The sequence below is a fragment of the Oryctolagus cuniculus genome, chromosome 18, assembly GCF_051225735.1.
Source record: "Oryctolagus cuniculus isolate XC-2025 breed Fujian yellow rabbit chromosome 18, ASM5122573v1, whole genome shotgun sequence".
NCBI lineage: Eukaryota > Metazoa > Chordata > Mammalia > Lagomorpha > Leporidae > Oryctolagus > Oryctolagus cuniculus.
The window spans coordinates 32,895,615-32,902,365 of NC_142884.1; the positions used below are offsets into that span (position 1 = coordinate 32,895,615).

General features: G+C 38.9%; 1 pseudogene; it reads left to right on the forward strand.

Moving 5' to 3' along the window:
* Positions 1-6,477: 6,477 nt before the first annotated feature.
* Positions 6,478-6,545, forward strand: LOC138848092 (U6 spliceosomal RNA; annotated as a pseudogene).
* The last annotated feature ends 206 nt before the right edge of the window (positions 6,546-6,751 follow it).

The window sequence follows — 6,751 nt, forward strand, 5'->3', positions numbered from 1 at the left end:
TGACAGCAAGCCAGAATTGAAGCAGGCCAACAGCTATGCCCTGTTTGAAAAAGACCATTCCTCCTGTGCACTGAACTCTATATTGCAGCCTCAAAACCAAAGCTCACATCAGAAAATTCATTACAAACCATGATAAAAAGAAAAAAGAGAAAGAAGCCAAAGAAATGCAAGAGTCCTTTGTGATATTGGGCTTGATTTAGTTGCAAGGAAACCAGCTGTTCCCGGATTCATCCACCCCTCCTAGCTGACTGGCTGTGAAATTCTGATTGAATTCACCTGAAAATCGCACTCACTCTCGATTTGGAGGAAATTAATATCTGCCCCTCAGTGGAAGGGTTCTATGTCATTTTCCAAAACCCAAAAACTCATCTTGGTCATGTTGCCTATGATTTCTAATCATGAAAACCCAATATGTTCTGTTTTTCAATTTCCTGATGGATCCTCGTTCTAAACCCTTGTTTGTATTGCATCAGAATACACAATTTGAAAAGGAAAAAGGCAAAACCAACTCAGACCAACAAAGCATTTAGGAAAAAGTCGCTCAAAATGAAAAATTGCCTGAGGCACCCAAAGCAATTACAGAAAGCCAGAATTGGAGAGAAACAACAGCTGTGCCCTAATTGAAAAAGACCATTCCTCTGGTTCCCTGAACTCCTTAAGCCAGCCTCAAAACCACAACCCACATCAGAAAATTTATTACAAACCATGATAAATAAGAAAATGTGAAAAATGCAAAAAAGAAAAAGAAATGCAAGAGTCCTTCGTGATATGGCGCTTGTTTTAGTACAAGGAAACCAGCTGTTTCCGGATTCATCCACCCCTCCCAGCTGACTGACTGTGGAATTCTGATTGTATTCACCTGAAAAGAGAGAACATTTATAAGTATATTGGGACTGTGGAACCTGTCATTTACCAATCACATGTTAGACTGAATCATAGACCAAATATAGGGAAGAAATCCTATGCATGTAAACCTTGTGGGAATTCATTCAGTATTAAATACCCTCCATCACAGCACTCATATTGTGGAAAACCCTCATGTGTGTAATGATTGTGTGGAAACCACTCACCAGAAGTCAGATCTCATTAGACATCAGAGAATTCACACAGGGTTGAAATCTTACAAATCTAATGACTGTGGGAAGTTCTTTGGCCAGAAGAAACACCTCATAAATCATCAGAGAATTCACACAGGTGAGAAACCTTTTGAATGTAATGACTGTGGAAAATCCTTTGGCCAGAAGGCAAACCTCATAAATCATCAGAGAATTCACACAGGTGAGAAACCTTATGAATGCAATTACTATGGAAAATCCTTTGGCCAGAAGGCAAACCTCATAAATCATCAGAGAATTCACAGAGGGGAGAAACCTTATGAATGCAATCATTGTGGAAAAGCCTTTGCTGAGAAATCAAAGCTCACAAAGCATCAGACAATTTGTACTGGGGGAAACCTTATGATTGCAATGACTGTGGAAAAACCTTTGCTGAGAAGTCAAACCTCAGAAAGTATCAGAGCCTTCACACCATGGAGAAAGCTTATAAATGAAATGACTGTGGAAAAGCCTTTGGTCCCATCCTTGCATACCAAGGATAAATCCCACTTGGTCTGGGTGGATGATCTTTCTGATGCATTGTTGGATTCAATTGGCCAGAATTCTGTTGCAGATCTTTGCATGTATGTTCATCAGGGAAATTGGTCTATAATTACTTTCTTTGTTGCACTTTTTTCAAGTTTAGGAATGAAGGTGATGTTGGCTTCATAGAAAGAATTTGGGAGAATCGCCTCTCTCTCAATTGTTTTGAATAACTTGAGAAGAATTGCAGTTAGTGCTTTAAATGTCTGTTAGAATTCAGCAGTGAAGCCTTCCAGTTTTGGGGTTTTCTTGGTAGTGATGGTCTTTATTACTGGTATCATTTCCATCTGGTTATGTGTGTGTTTAGGTTTTCTATATCTTTGTTGCTCAATTTAGGTAGGTTTTATGGATGGAAGGATGGTGGAAAGCCTCTTTGCTGTACCTCATAACTCATAAGATATCAGAGTATCCACACAGGGAATTTTCTACTTGACCTTTTTGTGCAAGTTATATCTCATGAAATATTAGAGAATTCACCAAGGGGAGAAATGCATGAATATAATACATGTGAATAGCCTTTGTGGTGCAAATCAGACCTCATCAAACATAAAAGAATTCTCATGGGGAGCAATTTTATGAATGTAATGACTCAGAGCCTTTTACCATAATTCAGCCCTCATTGTACATCATCAAATTCATATAGGGAAAAACTCCTTTGAAAGTAAAATCCCTTTAATTAGAAGCCATACCTCATAAGACAACAGGGAATTCACGTGGGAGAGAAACCTTATGGGTGTAATGAGTGTTGGAAAGCTCTGCCCAAATCTCTCCTTATATCAGAATGCACAACATATATATCTAATGAATGAAATAAATGTGAGAAAGTCATTTCACATAGGTAATGCCTCATAATCCATCATGGAATTTGAACAAGGGAGAGACCTTAACAATATAATGAATGTGGAAGAGCTTTTCTCCAAAATTCATGTAAGTATTGTGACAAAACCTTTTGCTGGAAATCACATCCTATCCAACAGAGACTCATGTAAAGGAGAAAGCTTATAAATATTATTAGAGTCAGAAGTCAATGGTACATCAGAGAATTGACACAGGTGGTTTCTTAGGCGTATACTGATTGTGCAAAAACATTTTCTTTATTTCAGGCTTGTATAGACACAGAATTCACAAAAGGTGATAGTCTTTGCATGCTGTAAATACAATAAAACCTTTAGCCAGAAATTAGACATCAACAGACTTCAGAGAATTCATAAGGAACAAAAGTCTATGCAATGAATTTGGAAAATGTATTTCTGTTATAAATCAGTCTTCAATTCCCATGAATAGACTCACAAATGAGAAAACATGCATGCATAGAAAAGTTTTGTACCATAAATTATCTCTAGATGGTAAACTAATATATCACACAAAAGAAAAATCATGAGTGTAATGGAATTGGGAAACCCTTTGCTATAAGGCAGATTTCCAGAAAGCTTAGCAAGATTACAGAAAAGTCTCTGAAAATGTAACATGTCTGAAAGATTTGTTGGCATCACAAACTGGAGGATAGCTCAAGTGCATGTGTTTTTGTGCCTGGCATCCAAATTGATATCTCTTTTTCTTTGATGAATTCCTTGTTTATTTATTTAGCAGATTTAGAGACAAAGGATTCCTGTCCATTGATTTACTACTATATGCCCACAATTGCCATGGTAAAGTATATGGCAAAAACTGAGTGCTGGGGGCTGTGAATCTGATTCATCACTGATAACATTGAAGACATTGGTTCCTGGTTCTTATGCTGCTATGCATGGAAATGTTTCTCTAATTTCATTTTCAAATAGTTCATTGTTAATATAAAGAAATGCTTCTAATTTTTAAAATTTCATTGAAATAATTTGTGATTAATGTGTCCTAGTCATGCATTATTACAGGGTGTAGTGCAATATTTGCACACATTTATGCAGTAAAAAGTGATCAAGCTAAGCAACTACAGTTTTATTAAGTTTTTAAAGAGTTATTTATTTGAAAGACAGAGTTACAGAGAGAAGTAGCAGCAGAGAGAGAGAGAGGTCTTCCTCTGCCGGTTCACTCCCCAGATGGCCACAATGGCCGGAGCTCTGCCAATCTGATGCCAGGAACCAGGAGCTTCTTCCAGATCTCCCACTTGGGTGCAGGGACCCAAGGACTTGGGCCATCTTCTACTGCTTTCCCAGGCCATAGCAGAGAGTTGGATCAGAAGAGGAGCAGCCAGGACTAGAACTGGTACCCACATGGGATGCTGGTGCTTCAGGCCAGGGTGTTAGCCCACTGTGCCACAATGCTGGCCCCCAAGCAACTACAGTTTCTAATTCTTCTCCATGATTTGAGACTACCAGCTCCTCTCCTTCAGTTCTTTACACAGAACCTAATATGGTTGAATGTAGTCATCTCATTATATTATGGAACACCAGAAGTTCTTTCTGCCTCTTTGATTTTTGATACCTATTATCCAATCCCCCTCTATCCCTAGCTGCTTCCCTTCTCAGCCTCTAGTAATCACAGTTCTGTGTTCAGATCCATTATTTTCTTTCACTTCCACATGCGACAAGGACCAGGTGACATTTGTGTTCCTGCTTCTGGCTTATTTCAATTAATTTAATAATATTTTGTTCTTTTTTTGTATCTAAAAGAGGTTGCCCTGTCCATTGTTTTTCACTGATGGACAGCTAGATTGGTTTCACATCCTGGCTGCAGTGAACTGTGTTATAGTGGCTGTGTTATGGGAAAATTGCTGTATCTTTGATATGCTCTCCTCCTTTCCTTCTAATAAAATTTCCTTATTCTATATAGCCAAGAGCAAGATAACTCTCACATGGTAGGTCAATTTTTATCTTAGTTTAATTTTTGTTATTTATTTGAAAGAGTTACAATAGAGGTAGAGACACAGAGAGGTCCTCCATTAGCTGGTTCGCTCTACAGATGACTACAAAGGCCAGAGTTATGCCATTCTGAAACCTGGAGACAGGAGCTTCCTCTGGGTCTCCCTCATGGGTGCATGGGCCCAAGGACTTGGGCCATCTTCTACTGCTATCCCAGGAGATAGCAGAGAGCTGGATTGGAAGAAGAGCAGCTGGAACTAGAACTGGCACCCAAATGGGATGCTGGCCCTTCAGGCCAGGGCTTTAACTCACTGCACAACAGCGCCAGCCCCAATTTTTATCCTTTATAAGGAATGACCATACTGTTCTGCATAACATCTGTACTAACTTGTGTTTTCACCTACCATATATGGTGGTTTTCTTTTCCCATGTGCTCTCTAGCATTTGTTATTTTTTATCAGTTTGGCATAAAAATGATGTTTTTGTGTATTTTGAAATCAGTTAATTTGTTTATTAAATCTTTATTATTTGAAAGGTGGATTTAGAGAGAGAGGGAAAGACATAGATAGCTTTCATCTGCTGGCTCACACCCCAGAGAGTTTCAACAGTTGAGCCTGGGGCATGCTGGAGTCAGGAGCTTCATCCAAGTCTCCCACATGAGTGGCAAGGACCTGAGTCCTTCGTCCATCTTCTGCTGGTTTCCCAGGTGTTTAGCAGTGAGCTAAATTGGAAGTGGAGATTCCTAAACTCAAAGTGGAACTCAGATGTTATGCTGGCCTCACAGATTGCAGCTTTCCCCACTTGGCCACAATGCCAGCCCCTCTATCAATTTAATTCCTCAAAAATAGCTCAGTAATGTTGGCATCTATCTCATTTTGTTTTTTCTCTGTTATTATTCAACTTATTGATGTCTTATTTTTGTTCACATTATTCCTCTCAATTGCTCTACCTGAGGTGAGTAGGGCTGCTGTGTTGCTTAAATGAAGTGTATGCTTTAGATTACTCATTTAATGAGTGCATGTCATTCACATAGCACTTCACTGAAGTTCTACTATGTCCCAAATCCTCTTCTAGGCACAGAATTTAGACCACTTTTCTCTTAGGCCCAGATCTTGCCTTTAACATACTACTTGGAATTTAGTAGCTCATGAAATCTGCAGACTGCATAAATGAATGAATATTTTGAGGGCTGTGCTTTTGTGGAGGAACTTCATAGGAGACCGAAGGAATAAAATAAATCAAAAGTATCCACAGTATATAGAATGTATACTATTTTACAAGTCACAGAGAAGAAGAAGAAGAAGGAAAGTAGTAAGACTAGAAAGTTTGTGGCAAGACTAACAGGCGCTGGTCAAGAACTTAATAAGCACATTAGGAAAGCAGTAAGGTTTCTTTTTTTTTTTTTGAGGAAAAGTTTTTATTTCTAGTGATGAAATTGGCTACAGAACATTATGAAAGTTTAAAAATACAAAGAGAAATTGTCTATAATTAATAGATTCAAAATTTGACAATCAGTGAATATCATTATTAGTCATTACCAACAACAGTTATTGATTTGAAAGGCAGAGTGACAGGAAGAGGGAACCACTGCTTCACTCCCCAGACACTTGCAATAGCCAAAGCTTGACCAAGCCAAAACCAGGAACTGGGAATTCATTCTGGATGTCCCATTTGGGTGCAGGGACCCAAGCACTTCTGCCATCCTCCGTCTCCTCCCAGGGTGCACACTAGCAGAAACTTGCCTCAAAGCAGAGAAGCTACCACTCAAGCCAGACATTTGTATATGGGATGTGGGTGTGTGGTGGTGATAGCAAGCCCTCATAGATAAAAAAAAAAAGACAAAGTTATTTCTATGCCAAGGAAATTACTCTGTAGTCTTTCTCTTATAAACTACGTATTGCTGAACCTAGATAATTTTTCCTTTATTTAACAATGACATGAAAATGTCAGTTGAGTTGGCTTTCCTGAAGACCTTTTTTCTTGAATATTAGTGGCTAGTTGAGATAAATTCTTTTCATCTCTTTCTCGCTTCGGCAGCACATGTGCTCGCTTCGGCAGCACATATACTAAAATTGGAACGATACAGAGAAGATTAGCATGCCCCTGCGCAGTAAGGTTTCTTTACCTCCCTGTAGACTCTGCTCTCCAGAGGTGAACAGGGTCCTCTAAACCCACTTGCTGCACACACAAACACCTGAGTGTTGTATTCTCCCACAGGTGTTGGAGACTGATATGGTGTTCTGATTTATATTTACATAATGGCTAGTGACATTGGGCATATTCACATGTTTTGACCATGTACATTTCTTCTGAGAA